The following is a 17,178-nucleotide window of genomic DNA, read 5'->3' as shown; positions in this document are numbered from 1 at the left end:
CAAACATAACTTTGAGATGCGCTCACTTCAGTTCAGTTCAGTCACTGAGTTGTGTCCGACTCTTTGTGACCCTATGGACTGTAGCACGCCAGGCTTCCCTGTCCATCACCAACTCCCAGAGTTTGCTCAAACTATACCCATTGAGTCAGTGATGCCATCCAACCATCTCATCCTCTGTTGTCCCCTTCTCCTCCTGCCTTCAATCTTTCCCAGCATCAGGGTCTTTTGCAGTCAGTCAGTTCTTCGCATCAGGTGGCCAAAGTATCGGAGTTCCAGCTTCAGCATCAGTCCTTCCCCTGAATCTTCATGGTTAATTTCCTTTAGGATTGACTGGTTTGATCTCCTTGTAGTCCAAAGGACTCTCAAGAGTCTTCTCCAACACCACAGTTCAAAAGCATGAATTCTTCGCTACTCAGCTTTATTTACGGTCCAGGTTTCACATCCATATGTGACAATTGGAAAAACAAAAGCTTTGACTATATGGACTTTTGACAGCAAAGTAATGCTCTGCTTTTTAATATGGTATCTAGGTTGGTCATAGCTTTTCTTCCAAGGAGCAAGCGTCTTTTCATTTCATGGCTGCAGTCACCATCTGCAGTGATTTTGGAGCCCAGAAAAATAAAAGTCTGTCACTGTTTCCATTATTTCCCCATCCATTTGCGATGAAGTGATGGTAGTGGATACCATGATCTTCGTTTTCTGAATGTTGAGTTTTAAGCCAATTTTTCACTCTCCTCTTTCACTTTTATCAAGAGACTCTTTAGTTCCTTTTTGCTTTCTGCCATAAAGATGGTGTCATCTGCATATCTGAGTTTATTGATATTTCCCCTGGAAATCTTGATTCCAGCTTGGGCTTCATCCAGCCTGGCATTACTCATGATGTACTACGCATATAAATTAAATAAGCACAGTGATAATATACAGCCTTGACATACTCCTTTCCTGATTTGGAACCAGTCTGTTGTTCCATGTCCAGTTCTAGCTGTTACTTCTTGACCTGCATACAGATTTCTCAGGAGGCAGATCAGGTGGTCTGGTATTCCCATCTCTTGAAAAATTTTCCACAGTTTGTTGTGACCACACAGTCAACGGCTTTGGCATAGTCAGTAAAGCAGAAGGAGATGTTTTTCTGGAACTCTCATGCTTTTTCAATGATCCAGTGGATGTTGGGAATTTGATCTCTGGTTCCTCTGCTTTTGTCTAAATCCAGCTTGAACATCTGGAAGTTCACGGTTCACATGCAGTTGAAGTCTGGCTTGGAGAATTTTGAGCATTACTTTGGGTATTTTTCCTTTGCCTTTAGCTTCTCTTCTTTTCTCAGCTATTTGTAAGGCCTCCTCAGACAACCATTTTGCCTTTTTGTATTTCTTTTTCTTGGGCATAGTCTTGATCACTGCCTCCTGTACAATGTCATGAACCTCCATCCATAGTTCTTCAGGCACTCTGTCTATCAGATCTAATCCCTTGAATCTATTTGTCCCTTCCTCTGTATAATCCTAAGGAATTTTACTTAGGTCATACCTGAATGGTCTAGTGGTTTTCCCTACTTTCTTCAATTTAAGTCTGAATTTTGAAATATGGAGTTCATGATATGAGCCACAGTCAGCTCCTGGTTTGTTTTTGCTGACTGTATAGAGCTTCTCCATCTTTGGCTGCAAAGAATATAATCAATCTGATTTCATTATTGACCATCTGGTGATGTCCATGTGTAGAGTCGCATCTTGTGTTGTTGGAAGATGCTGTTTGCTATGACCAAAGTGTTCTCTTGGCAAAACTCTGTTAGCTTTTGCCCTTCATTTTGTACTCCAAGGCCAAACTTACCTGTTACCCCAGGTATCTCTTGACTTCCTACTTTTGCATTCCAGTCCCCTATGATGAAAAGGACATCTTTTTTTGGTTGTTGTTAGTTCTAGAAGGTCTTGTAGGTCTTCATAGAACTATTAAGCTTCTTCAGCCTTAGTGGTTGGGGCATGCTGCTGCTGCTGCTGCTAAGTCAATTCAGTTGTGTCCGACTCTGTGCGACCCCAGAGACAGCAGCCCACCAGTCTCCCCCGTCCCTGGGATTCTCCAGGCAAGAACACTGGAGTGGGTTGCCATTTCCTTCTCCAATGCATAAAGTGAAAAGTCAAAGTGAAGTCGCTCAGGTTGTCTACTTGAAAGTTATACAGTCGTGTCCGACTCCTAGCAACCCCATGGACTGCAGTCTACCAGGCTCCCCTGTCCATGGATTTTCCAGGCAAGAGTACTGGAGTGGGGTGCCATTGCCTTCTCCGGGTTGGGGCATAAACTTGCATTATTGTGATGTTGGGTGGATTGCCTTGGAAACGAACAGAGATGATTCTGTCGTTAGACGCACTAGGCAACCAAGAAGTCTGTGTGAATTTGCTTTACTGTGGTGGTCTGGAACTAACCCCACATTATCTCCAAGGTATGCCTGTACAATTTAGGTCTTTCCTGTAATGAATTACCTTATGATTTCATTTTTCTTCCCTTAAAAAAAAAAGAAACTAGTTAAGTTCTTCATTATTCTGCAACAGCTCTGTAAAATGCCTCTGTACCAAATTTTTATGTGGCCAAAACTATCAGTCAATCTATTGTGTTAGATTCTTATGACTGCTTTAACAAATTGGCATCAACTTACTGACTTAAAACAACACACATTTATGCTTTTACATAAAAGTTCTGGAGGCTGAAAGTCCAAGGCAGTTTCACTGGATTGAAACCAGTGTTGCCAGGACCATGCTCTCTGCAGATGCTTTTGGGGAGAACCATTCCCTGCTATACTTATTTCCTTCCAAGACAAAAAATTCCAATACTGCTTAGATGATTCCAAAGTGTAAAAAAGATAATTTTCCAATTCTTTTTCTGAAGTAGATACAAAATTGACATCCCAACTTGGCAAAATTACATAAAAAAGAAAACTACTGATCAATTTCAGTAATGTATATTAATTCCAAAATCCAAAATAAAATTTAGCAAGCAGAATACAAAGTATATTTAAAAAAATAATTCATTATGCTCAAATACAAGATGGTTAAGTATTAGGAAATCTTTAATATAATTTATTATCTAAATATATCTAAGGAGGAAAAAAATGATAGAATTTATTCTCATAAATGCTGAAAAGAACTTCAGAAAAATAAACACTTATTTATTATTTTTAAAAGTTATATGCACATAAGCTAAAAAGTGGACTAATAACCTCTTGAATAGAGAAACACAAAGACATTTCTATTAAGATTAAGAAAGGGAGCATGTCCACTAACTTCACTACTGTTTCATATTGTAATGGAAGAAATAGCTAAGGTATTGCACAGGATTTTAAAAATCAGATACACAAAAATTAGAAATAAAAACACCATTGCAGATAACATGATTGTGTATCTGTAGAAGTCAGAAGATTCCATGTTAAATCCAAAGCATATAAATGATGAAGGCATTCAATCATATTTTATATTAACACCAAAAATCACTGATATTCTTACATATGAAAAAGTTTAAATATTTAATGTAAGACATTATGCATTTAATGCAACAAAACATTCAAACACCAGAAATAAATGCCTTAGGAAATTATCAAAATTTTAAAACATTTGTCAAAGATTCAAAAGTATGCTTAAATAGGAGCATCTCTTGTCCTTGGATGGAATGATTACAACATAATAAAAATGTCAAATTTCTTCATTAGTATAATTTCAACAAAGTACCAATAAATTTTAAGAAGTTGATTCTAAACTTCATATAAAAAGTAAACAGGCAAGAACACTAGGAAGCCCCTAAAAGAGAAAAGCAGCAAAAAAGGCTAGCCTTACGTATGTTAAAATACACCATAATGCCCCTATAGTTAAAGCACTGTGGTTTGGGTATGTGAATGGAAACCTACACATTGAAACTATACTGTTCCCTGTCTTCCAAACTGGCAGAAATTCAAAAGCTTGACAGCAAACTCCATTACTAAGACTACGAGGAAACAGTCTTTCTCAGACATAGCTGGTAGGAATCCAAAATAATGCAGTTCCTGGGGATAGGAATTGAGCAATGTTTAACAAAATGACATGTTTCTAGCCTGTCAACAGTCTAACTTCTAGGAATCTACTCTGAAGACATGTGTCAACAGCCATGTTAGCACAATCCGTAACGTCATTTGTAATAGCAAGGGATTGCTTATCTGTGCAGGAGGAGAACAATGGGATAATAAACTGTGATGTATCAGCACAATAAAATATTTGGACAATACTTAAAAAAAATAGAATGAGGAAGGTCTCTGTGAGCTGAGATGGAGAGTTGTCAGTTATATTGTTTAGCAAAATCAGTGTTTAAAGTAAACTATCCTTCATGTTAGAAATAAACGCAAAAAAAATCGTGATTTTTTAAGATGTTCTAGATAGTGGTTTTATCTCCTTTGTATACATACCCAGAAGTGAGATTGCTGGATCATATGGTAGCTCTATTTTTAATTTTTTGAAGAACCACCATATTGTTTTTCATAGTGCTCTATCAATTTATGTACCAGCCAATAGTACGTGAAGGTTCTCTTTTCTCCACCTCCTCAACAACACTTTATTTCTTTTCTTTTTGATGATGGCCATTCTAATAGATGTAGGGCAATATCTCACTGTGGTTTTGACTTGCTATTTCCATGTTGATTAGTAATGTTGAGTTCCTCTTCATGTACTTGTCAGCCATTTGTACGTCTTCTTTAGGAAAAAGTCTATTCACGTGCTCTGTCCATTTTTTATTGGGAGGTCTGTTTTTGTTTCTGCTATTGATTATATGACTTATTTACAGATTTTGGATATTAACTTCCTTATCAGATATATGATTTGAAAATATTTTCTTCCATCCATTAGGTTACCTTTGCATTTTGTTGATTGTTGATATTGCTGTGCAGCTTTTTAGTTTGATGTAGTTCCACTTACTGATTTTTGCTTTTGTTGCTTGTGATTTTGATGTTGTAGCCAAAAAAATCATTGCCAAGACTGATGTCAAAGAGTGTTTTCCCTGTTTTCTCCTAGTCAGTTCAGTCAGTTCAGTCGCTCCTCCTGTCCAGCTCTTTGCGACCCCATGGACTGCATCACGCCAGGCTTCCCTGTCCATCACCGACTCCCGGAGCTTACTCAAACTCAGGCCCATCGAGTCGGTGATGCCATCCAACCATCTCATCCTCTGTCGTCTCCTCATAATGTAATGATTTCAGGTCTTATGTGTAAGTCCTTACTCCATTTCAAACTAATTTCTGTAAGTGGTGTAGATGGGGTCCAATGCCTTTCTTTTGCTTGAGGATATCCAGTTTTCCCAGCACCATTTATTGCAAAGACTCTCCTCTCCCCACTGAGTATACTTGGCTCCCAGGTCAAACATTAGTGGGCCATAATATGTTTAAGGTCCATTTCTGGGCTTTCATTCAACTGTGTCAGAGAGGCACTGTCACCTGCCCAAGGCAACAAGTCGGTCAAGCAAAGCTGACATTCAGACCTCAGTCTCATGAACCCTAAGTCAGGGCTGCTTCTCCAAGCTTCTCCAGACCATCTCCCGCCTGGCGCCCAGGTGAGAGGTCAGGCATAGAGGCCCTGCAATGTGATCCTCTGAGGTTCTGTGCCCAGCGGGAGATGTTGTGGAAGGGCCAATGTTTTGCTGAGGCAGCCCCCTGTCACAAAGCACAGACCTCCAGGGGACTTAGGTCAGGCTGAGGGATACTGATGGCAGATGACTCAGAGATCTGAGCCCGGCCGACTTCTTACTTCCTCAGGGACGATGCACCACTTTCTACACTTGCCCTCCTGTCAATGCCAAGCAGCTTCCAAGTGTCTCTCACCACTGAACACTTCCCAGGCTTCACCTGAATTAGAGAGAGCGGGTCTGGAGCTTGAAACCCTCCCACTGTCCAAGACCACAGCCCAGTCTGCTGCATGGAAGCTAACTGCCCCAGTCCCCAGACTGAGGCCTAGGCATCTCATGAAGGCAGATCTGATTCCTTTAACCCAGGGCGCTCCCTGCTGGACTGACTGGTGGCTGATCTCAAGTCAGGCTGAAGGTAGGTTCCATCAACTGATCAAGCCATCAAAATTCACAAAGTTGGCAATGGCAGATACCAGACTAGCCCTTATCCCCAGCCACCTTCAGCAGATAGATGCGAAAACAATGGAAACAGTGAGAGACTTTATTTTGGGGGGCTCCAAAATCACTGCAGATGGTGACTGCAGCCATGAAATTAAAAGATGATCCTTGGAAGAAAAGCTATGACCAACTTAGCATAATAAAAAGCAGAGACATTACTTTACCAACAAAGGTCCATCCAGTCAAAGCTATGGTTTTTCCAGTAGTCATGTATGGATGTGAGAGTTGGACTATAAAGAAAGCTGACCGCTGAAGAATTGATGCTTTTGAACTGTGGTGTTGAAGAAGCCTCTTGAGAGTCCCTTGGACTGCAAGGAGATCCAACGAGTCAGTCTTAAAGGAAATTAGTCCTGAATATTCAGTGGAAGGACTGATGCTGAAGCTAAAACTCCAATACTTTGGCCACCTGATGCAAAAAACCAACTCATTGGAAAAGACCCTGATGCTGGGAAAGATTGAAGGCGGGAAGAGAAGGGGATGATAGAGGATGAGATGGTTGGATGGCATCACCAATGTGATGGACATGAGTTTGAGTATGCTCCGAGAGTTGGTGATGGACAGGGAAGCCTGGCGTGCTGCAGTCCCTGGGGTTACAAAGCGTTAGACACGACTGAGCAGCTGAACTGAACACCAGCATCCCAAGATCCCCTGCCCTCTGTCTCGATCTTTGTCTCATGGGTTCAGAACAGCTGGAGGATTCCTGCCTTTCATGCAACCAATACGAGGACAGCATTTTTTCTTCTCTGAACACTGCTGGCCATCCTGGCACCCGTCAGGGGGGCAGGGGCAGGGGCTGGCTGGAAGCTCCAGCCCCAGTAGGGAGTTTGGGGCAGGGGAGAGTCTTCTGCTTTCTCTTCCTCAAGAGATACAACATAGACAAAGGAGGGAGGTGAATTAAAGGGCTCAGAGACCAGCTTCCCAGGAAGATGAAAGGATTCCCCAGAAACCGGAAGGAAGGCCGCGGGGGAGCAGACAGGGCCCAGAGGCGGGCAAGGGGCAGGCACTAAGGACAGCCTGACAAGGGCCATGACATGGTGCTGACTCCTGAGGGAATGCGCCGGGCTCCCACACAGGTGTTTCTGGCCCAGAGAAAGAGAACAGGCACACAGAACAAAGCAGGACAGAAGGAGAGAGGAGAAAGTAAAGCACACATGTGAGAACACTGGATGAGAACTGAGGGAAGGACGAGCAAGACGGGAAAGGAGAGCAAGACAGTAATAAAACGAACCAGAAATGAAAAGAAGGCTACGGAGGGGAAAGAAGATGACGAGCAAGGGGACAAAGGAGAGGAAGAGAATGAGAGGAGAGAGAGGGAGGGAGGAAGCAGGTGAGACACTCACAGGACGTGGCAGACAGCGCTGTCTATGCAGGGATCCTTTCAGGTGGTCCAGGCACACTCCCAGATGACGCCCTCACCAGAACTTGCTCTGTTTGTCAGGGTTCCCTTTCCGGGATGCCCAGTGGAAGGACTGGGTTGAACCTCTGCTCTAGGAAAGAAAGAGACGCTCCCCCACCCCCCAGCTAGCCAGGCACCCCTCCACCCCTGCCCATTCTGAGATAGCCCCAGTAGGTGACTGCGATTCAAACCCTCCCCTTCAGCCAGGCCAGCACTTCTTTACTATTACACTGTCTTCTGAGACCCTTCCTCTTCAACCTTCCGTCTTTCCCTCCTTCGCTAGGTCCCTCCTGCACCTGGTCTGATGGCTGCCCTCACCCGCTTGTCACCCATTTACCCCTGACAAGCCTTTCCCCCCGGGAAACCCCTGGTGCTCTAATCTAACCCTGACATCTGCCGTCCAGGGGACCTTAAGCTCAGTCACTCACCTGTTTGTTTTCGGTTTGAATTGTTCAAGCAATGAAGGGAAAGGAAGCGAGGAGGCAGAAGAATATTAGAAAAAGAAAGAATTTTTTTTTTCTCATAGACATTACTCTCAAATGAAGAGGGCGGTTAAATTACACCCTCTTAGAAACCATGAAAAAGAATGAGGTGCTCATTTTATTTTAATGACAATATTCATCATGTACCAAAAAATGTATCACTTGCCATGATATAAATTATGATGAAGCAATAAATATCAACTTAAAACATTCTAGGAAATAAGCAGTTCTTCAAAAATTTAAGATGTACATGTCAAAGAAAAATATACTTTTAAAAAATGTCTACCATTTATTTTCAGCAATTTACCATGCATTTCTTCTTTTTCTCTCTCCTATTCTTTAACTAGTACATCATCCTTGGATACCTGGACAATTTCTTAGTAAGACAGAGAACACAAAACATTAGTCACCAATAAAATATATTTTTAAGTATATTTATATATTGTAGATTGAGCATCAATTAACATGTTTAATAGAATGTTCCTATGCTCTTGGTGACATTAGTGTTTACTGAAGTACTTTGTACATTAGCGCTTAAATCACCTGCCTTCTGGTTTTCTGTCTGTGAGAGAACAGAAAGTTATTGTTGTGATTAAAGGTTATAACTAGATGGATAATTAAGACTATACTATATATATATTTCAAATTTTCATAAATTTCAAAATTGATATTTGTCTATTTATCAAGGGAATTTTTACAGTTCATGAAGGTAGAAAAGAAAAACACGTTTTTTGAAGACCACTCTCTAAGAACTGAAATCCCTATGTGATCCCAAATCAAGAAAGAATCACAAAGCAGAAAGAGAGGAAATGCATGGCTAAATAACACTTCATTATTAGGTAGGTTAGGGTCTTAGACCCCTTAAATTAAGATTCAAGGTTGTTAAGCAGAATTTCCTTTTCTAAATTTATGAAGGCCTAGATTTTAGACCCTAAAGTAGCTTAAAACTAAGGCCACGTTCCACTCCATTTCCAACCCTAAAGTCCCAAGTCTAGTCCTACATCATACAACTCCCACAAGTGGAAAGGCGACCAGCGCGTACCAGAGACAATGTAGTGAAGAGACTTGCCCCTCCACCTCAGGATAAGAATGTACATCTTTCATAGCATCCAAACACAGAAACTCTGACTCAAAAATGCCCTGGGAATTTAACGAACAGAGAGTCTGAGTGTCAGGAGGCGTTAATAAAAAAACGTATCAGAAAAACAGAAGAGCAGGCACTTGTCAAGAGTAAACGTGAAACAGTAATCCCATCCTTTTATACAGTCACCTAAGGATCCCCCACAAAAGGTTGAAGACAGAGAAGGGGGGCAGGGGAGAGACTCAGTAGCCATAGACTTTCCTGTAGTTTTAAATAGAGAACACTTTATTTCTTTGTGGCATTTTCATATCGAGAAGCATTCAACTCTTGATAAAAAGAAGTCTTGTGGAATGAGGCAAGCAGGGAAGCACTGGAGATCAGGCATCCAAGTCTGAGACTGGACTCCCCCACGTCTTCTCAAGCCTTCTCAAGAAACCTGTAAAGAGAGGTTTCTACCTGGGGAGAGCAGAGAGAGAAACAGAGACATGGGATGATGCGGACCCTGAGGGGAACACGGACTGGATCCCACGACCACTATGGTCTGCACCCTGCATACTGCTCCCAAGGATGCTGAGATGCACTTCCAAGGAATCAGGGTTCGGGAATTCTAGGCGAGCCATGCTGAAGAATTATAATCTCAGAACCCCTTACCTCACTGTTTAAATGTAAAGAGGAAAGTGCTTCCTTATTATGAGCGATTAGAAAAAATAATGGCCAGGGGCTTCCCTGGTGGTCGAGTGGCCAAGACTGCACTCCCAATGGGAGGGGCCGGGGTTCCATCCCTGGTCAGGGAACTGGATCCCACAAGCTTCAAGGAAGATCATAGATCCTGCGTGCTGCAACTAAGACCCAGTGCAGCCAAATAAACAAACATTAAAGAAAAAAAAAAAAAGGCCCTGGAAAACAGTTATGATAAAAATTCAGTAACAGTTCAGACAGCTTAGAGATAATCTCATTCTAACCTCCTTGTCATTTCACCAAACAATGCCTAAGACACAAATGGTGCTTTTTCTGAAGAAGGTTTGAAGGGCCTCTCTCTTCACTGTCTTTGAGGCGAGTTTTGGGGCAGACAGACCAGACCTTACTTCCCCAGTCAGGGACCCAACCAGGGCCCCCCTACAATGGAAACCCTCTGTCTCAACCACTGAGCCTCGGAAGTCCCAGATCAGATCTCAATTTAAAAGCTCTTATCTCCATGAAATCTAAGGGCACTGACAGTCCTCCACTCCCTCTGGGAGACCTGGTTCTTCTGGAACGTTCCAGGGGCAAAGTGGAGGGGGCGGGGGGGGGGCAGATGTAGGGCTTCTCACCTCACTCCAACGATACCCAGGGATCCATACACTGACGCCTACAGTTGTAGAAACAACACTTCTTGGTCCCCTTGCACCCTCTATCGCGCCGGCACATAGGTAAAAGGACGAAAGGGCAGGAAAGAAAAAATTCTGGGCAATATCCAGGTTTCTGGACGGCTGGGGAAAAATGCCACAAGGTGAGGTGGGGGGCCCTGGGCACCAGGGCCAGCGTGTCCCACCGGCTTCTCGGAGAAAGCGTGCCCCCACCCCCACCACACCGAGGACCGCCGCGCCCTCCACGCACCCTTGCGGGGTCCCGGCTGTGCCGTGTGGAAGCAGAGCAGGAGGAAGATCACGGGGAGCGCAGAGAAGCTGCTCATCTTCATAATGGAAGCAAAGAGTGTGGGTGAACGAGGCTGGATGTCTTGTTATCGCTCTGGCAGGCAGCGGCCAGCAGGGGGAGCTGTAGTTCCCAGGGTCCAAGGTCAAAAGCGCCTGCGTTTGACCAGGAAGTATCAAGTCTTCTCATCCTTGAAAAAGGAACTGTAATAACCTCTGAGGCATAACCTCTGAGAGCCCACAAGTGCTCCCTCGCCTTCAGGGAGTATCTGGGCTGGCCCGGCCCGTAATCATTCTTGCTTTATGCAGTGGTTTTGGAGGCAAATAGGAGGAAATGGTCTTTCCCAGGGCACTTATCCGGTCTGACAAACTCTTTCCCCTTCTCACCATGTATGCAGGACAATGTAAACCCAACCCTCCCCACAGATTTCAAAAAGGGGTACATTCGAAGAGTTTCCTTCGAACAAATTAACCTTTGAAACACACACAGGTACAAAGACAAAGCACAATAATAAGCTATTAGCAAAATAAAATGGAGCTTTTTTCTAAAAAAAACCAAACCAACTCTCCTATTTTAAAATATATTTATTTTGGCTGTGCCTGGGCTTTCTCTAGTTGCAGCAAACGGGGGTTACTCTCCAGCTGCAGTGTGCGGGCTTCTCATTGTGATGGCTTCTCCTGTTGCGGCTCAGAGGCTCTAAGATGTGCGGGCTTCAGTAGTTGTGGCCAGGGGTTTAGGTGCCCAGTGGCATGTGGAATCCTCCCTGACCAAGGACTAAATCAGTATCCCTGCGTCAGCAGGCAGACTCTTAACCACTGGATCACAGGGAAGTCCCTTAATATGGAGATTTATGGATACTATCTTGCATTGGTAGTTTGAGCGTTCTTTGGCATTGCCTTTCTTTGGGATTAGAAGGAAAACTGACCTTTTCCAGTCCTGTGGCCACTGCTGAGTTTTCCAAATTTGCTGGCATATTGAATGCAGCACTTTCACAGCATCATCTTTTAGGATTTGAAATAACTCAACTGGAATTCCATCACCTCCACTAGCTTGGTTCGTAGTGATGCTTCCTAAGGCCCACTTGACTTCACATTCCAGGATGTCTGGCTCTAGGTGAGTGATCACACCATCGTGGTTATCTCGGTCATGAAGATCTTTTTTGTATAGTTCTTCTGTGTATTCTTGCCACCTCTTCTTAATATCTTCTGCTTCTGTTAGGTCCATACCATTTCTGTCCTTTATTGAGCCCATCTTTGCATGAAATGTTCCCTTGGTATCTCTAATTTTCTTGAAGAGACCTCTAGTCTTTCCCATTTTATTGTTTTCCTCTATTTCTTTGCACTGATCTCTGAGGAAGGCTTTCTTATCTCTTCTTGCTATTCTTTGGAACTCTGCATTCAGATGGGTATATCTTTCCTTTTCTCCTTTTCTTTTCACTTCTCTTCTTTTCACAGCTATATGAAAGGCATCCTCAGACAGCCATTTTACTTTTTGCATTTCTTTTTCTTGGGGATGGTCATGATCCCTGTCTCCTGTACAATGTCATGAACCTCCGTCCATAGTTCTTCAGGCACTCTGTCTATCAGATCTAGTCCCTTAAATCTATTTCTCACTTCCACTGTATAATCGTAAGGGATTTGATTTAGGTCATACCTGAACAGTCTAGTGGTTTTCCCTACTTCTTCAATTTCTTCAACATTACTGGTCGGGGCATAGACTTGGATTACTGTGATATTGAATGGTTTGCCTTGGAAACGAGCAGAGATCATTCTGTCATTTTTTGAGATTGCATCCAAGTACTGCATTTTGGACTCCTTTGTTGACTATGATGGCTACTCCATTTCTTCTAAGGGATTCTTGCCTACAGTAGTAGATATAATGGTTATCTGAGTTAAATTCCCCCATTCCAGTCCATTTTAGTTCGCTGATTCCTAAAATGTAGATGTTCACTCTTGCCACCTCCTGTTTGACAACTTCCAATTTGCCTTGATTCATGGACCTAACATTCCAGGTTCCTATGCAATATTGCTCTTAACAGCATCGGACCTTGCTTCCATCACCAGTCACATCCACAACTGGGTGTTCTTTTTGCTTTGGCTCCATCTCTTCATTCTTTTTGGAGTTATTTCTCCATTGATCTCCAGTAGCATATTGGGCACCTACCAGCCTGGGGAGTTCATCTTTCAGTGTCCTATCTTTCTGCCTTTTCATACTGTTCATGGGGTTCTCAAGGCAAGAATACTGAAGTGGTTTGCCATTGCCTTCTCCAGTGGACCACATTCTGTCAGAACTCTCCACCAAGACCCGTCTGTCTTGTATGGCCCTACACTTCATGGCTTAGTTTCATTGAGTTAGACAAGGCTCTGGTCCATGTGATTAGATTGGTTAGTTTTCTGTGATTATGGTTTCAGTGTGTCTGCCCTCTGATGCCCTCTCTCAGCGCCTATCGTCTTACTGGGGTTTCTCTTACCTTGGACGTAGGGTCTCTCTTCACGGCTGCTTCACAACTGCACTCATCTCACACACTAGTAAAGCAACGCTCAAAATTCTCCAAGCCAGGCTTCAGCAATATGTGAACTGTGAAATTTGAGATGTTCAAGCTAGTTTTAGAAAAGACAGAGGAACCAAAGATCAAATTGCCAACATCTGCTGGATCATCGAAAAAGCAAGAGAATTCCAGAAAAACATCTATTTCTGTTTTATTGACTATGCCAAAGCCTTTGACTGTGTGGATCACAATAAACTGTGGAAAATTCTTCAAGAGATGGGAATACCAGACCACCTGACCTGCCTCTTGAGAAACCTGTATGCAGGTTAGGAAGCAACAGTTAGAACTGGACATGGAACAACAGACTGGTTCCAAATAAGGAAAGGAGTACTTCAAGGCTGTATATTGTCACCCTGCTTATTTACCTTATATGCAGAGTATATCATGAGAAACTCTGGGCTGGATAAAGCACAAGCTGGAATCAAGATTGCCAGGAGAAATATCAGTAACCTCAGATATGCAAATGACACCACCCTTATGGCAGAAAGGGAAGAAGAACTAAAGAGCCTCTGAAAGTGATGAGCCTCTGAAAGCCTGATGAAAGGGAAAGAGGAGAGTGAAAAAATTGGCTTAAAACTCAGCATTCAGAAAACTAAAATCATGGCATCCAGTCCCATCACTTCATGGCAAATAGATGGGGAAACACCGGAAACAGTGGCTAACTTTATTTTGGGGGGCTCCAAAATCACTGCAGATTGTGAAATTAAAAGACACCACAGCCATGAAATTAAAAGTTTTGTACAGTACAGATGTGGGAATGATTTCAGAAAGCCAACTGATACAGTTAACCACAAGCAAATGAAAAACTTTTGTAGGGCAAGATCAATCCTACACTAGGAAAAAAAATTAGAAATTCTGAAAATGTGAGTAAATACGTACAATAGGAATATATATTCTATAATGTATAGAAAGACATTTTACAATGCAGTAAAGAAAACAGATCACCTAATATAAACATGGACACAGGCCAGGAACATATGGGTGGCAGAAACTTTATGCAAGTAGCATATCCATATACATAACTGTGCCTGTAGTTAAAGAAATACACATGAAAGTCAACACGATTCTTTTTGTTTCCCATGAGACTGGTTTCCCACTGTTGATTTGGCACAAATTCCGTCCACCACTGGTCTCTGTCTCAGTCATTATAAAATGGGTGACTTGGTCCCTTAGGACCCATCTTGGTGGAGAAACACTCCAAGAGTCTAAGCAAAGGTCTATGCCTGGTGAGGAGTAAATTGGTGAGAGAAAAGCAGAGACATCTTTGAGAGGGCGCCAAAATGATGCAGGACACTCATGATAATGGCTGACTCGGCAAATTGCAGAGTCTCAGTTCATAGTTGACTTCTCAACTCCTGCCCAATTCTTTGATTATTATCTTTAATTCTATACTTTGGGAATTTTGTTTCTGTTATCTTCCTTTTGTTGTTGCTGTTTGGGTTTTGTTTTTGGTTTTTTTTGGCTATGCCAGATGGGCACGTGGGATCTTAGTTCCCCAGTGAGGGATAGAACCCATGCCCCCTGCAGTGAAAGCAGAGTCTTAACCACTGGACCATAAAGGAAGTCCCTGATTCTACACTTTGGGTTGAAAAATTCTGTTACTCTGGAATTCCTGCCATGAACTTGAAATCCCGTTCAGATCAAATGAATAGATCATAAAGTCTTTCTTTGAAAGGTTACTCGTCCTTCTACTTTAGTCAACATCCTATATAAAATGGGAACAGTTATTAGGCAATGCTATTAGAGTAAAAGCAGTGATAAAATACAGTAATGAAAAAAACACCCCATGGAAAAAGAAAAGAGATAATATCAGGACAGGTAGCTCCTAGCCCCAGGTCCGCCCATGACTCCCCGTGTGAACTTTGATGATGCCCCTAGACGTCAGTTTTCTACTTTTTGAAATGAAAGTGTTTGTCTGGCTAATCTCCAACTCCAATTCAACAGAATGTTGTGACTCTGAGCATCTGGGACAAGCTGAGAAGCTTGTGGTGTCTGTGCATGACCCCTGTCACACTGGACACCCGAGGGCAGATACCCATGGCTGGCTAGGACAGAGTCTCCTCATCTAAGGAGGTTCTGGACAAGGAGAGCCTAAGAAGTGGCCAAAGAATGTCCAAGAATTATCAGTGACCCCGGGGTGCACACAGAGCATGCAGGTATGACATCAGAGCTTCATCTCAGCAAAAAGTTCCTCAGCTAGGGAACACTGTGTCTCTGGCCAGCGTGCGGTAGCACTTGAGCTGGTCCCAATTAACCGTATATTTCCTGGCTGCACTGCACATTCTGGGAACCTCAGCGAGCATCTCTTATTGACTTCACTAACATCATGCATTCAGAAAACTAAGATCATGGCATCTGGTCCCATCACTTCATGCCAAATAGATGGGGAAACAGTGGCTAACTTTATTTTTTGGGCTCCAAAATCACTGCAGATGGTGACTGCAGCCATGAAATTGAAAGACACTTACTCGTTGGAAGGAAAGCTATTACCAACCTAGAGAGCATATTAAAAAGCAGAGACATTAATTTGCCAAAAAAAGGTTCGTCTCGTCAAGGCTGTGCTTTTTCCAGTTGTCATGTATGGATGTGAGAGTTGGACTATAGAGAAAGCTGAGTGCCGAAGAATTGATGCTTTTGAACTGTGGTGTTGGAGAAGACTCTTGAGAGTCCTTTGGACTTCAAGGAGATCCAACCAGTCCATCCTAAAGGAGATCAGTCCTGAGTGCTCATTTGAAGGACTGATGTTGAAGCTGAAACTCCAATACTTTGGCCACCTAATGCGAACAGCTGACTCATTTGAAAAGACCCTGATGCTGGGAAAGATTGAAGGTGGGAGGATAAGGGGACAACAGAGGATGAGATGGTTAGATGGCATCACCAACACAACGGACATGAGTTTGAGCAAACTCCAGGAGTTGGTGATGGACAGGGAGGCCTGGCGTGCTGCAGTCCATGGGGTCACAAAGAGTCGGACACGATTGAGCAACTGAACTGAACTGAACATCATGCAGCCCCAGAAGTTCTCACCTTTCCCATCATCCTTGTTCTCTTCTCACCACGACAGGCAGAGTGGAAAAGGCTTGATGAGGCAGTAGGTGGTTTAGAGAATATTGGAGCCATCCTGCTCCATCCAATTCCTTTCCTTTCTTTAAAATCCTTTTTTTTTTTAACATGTGCACATTGCTTTATTTATTTATATTTGGCTGCACTGGGTCTTCCTTGCTGCACGCAGGCTTTCTCTAGTTGCAGGGAGCAGTGGCTACTCTCTAGTTTTGGTGTACAGGCTCAGATGCTCAGAGGACACGGAATCTTCTCAGACTAGGATCGAGTCCATGTCCCTTGCATTGGCAGGCGGATTCTTCTCTTCTGCACCATCAAGGAAGTCCCAATCCCCTTCTTTTTGACAGGTGGTTAAACTGTAGGTCAGAAGCTGAGACCAGAACACAGAATCGGAGAGGAGGATGCAGAGCTGCTCCAGTGCTCACAGCAGGAATGAGGTGCTTTAGACAACTTTCATGTCTGGACTCCTAAAACATACATGGAAGGAGGGAGTGTCCCACCAGGTCAGTCTTGGGAGTGGGAGGTTGAGGCTCATCCCCTATAGCAGGTGGAAAGTCCAGAAACCTTGCCTTCTTTGCAGCCACCACGTGTGCAAGAGTGCTGGTTTTAAGAACCCATGCACAAACACTGTCATGGGTGTGAGGACTAGTGACTGTTAGAAGCAGACACAGAGAAAGGAAGAAGTGAGGATTTCTCCCAGCAGCCAGTGGCTGCGGCATCTCACTTCCAGGCAGAGAAGCAGAACGGATGCCCAAGGCTTTGGCAGTGTTGGCTGGACAAGATGTGACATCATTCTGCCCAGAGGCAGTGGGGGAGGGGGCACCCTACTGTGATTCAGGAGTAAACAACCCTGGGACAAGTA

General features: G+C 43.3%; 1 long non-coding RNA gene across 1 annotated transcript; it reads right to left on the bottom strand.

The window, feature by feature from the left end:
* Positions 1–9,333: 9,333 nt before the first annotated feature.
* LOC133259774 (uncharacterized) lies at positions 9,334–13,262 on the bottom strand. Its single transcript, XR_009740521.1, has 4 exons — positions 13,179–13,262; positions 10,673–10,898; positions 10,387–10,545; positions 9,334–9,532 (listed from the first exon to the last, which is right to left on the bottom strand). It is a non-coding gene; the product is annotated as an uncharacterized LOC133259774 (long non-coding RNA).
* Between the last annotated feature and the right edge of the window lie 3,916 nt (positions 13,263–17,178).

This window comes from Bos javanicus, chromosome 13 (assembly GCF_032452875.1).
Source record: "Bos javanicus breed banteng chromosome 13, ARS-OSU_banteng_1.0, whole genome shotgun sequence".
NCBI classification, from domain to species: Eukaryota; Metazoa; Chordata; class Mammalia; order Artiodactyla; family Bovidae; genus Bos; species Bos javanicus.
Note: the sequence above shows the minus strand (reverse complement) of the source record. Positions and strands in the feature narration are given on the sequence as shown.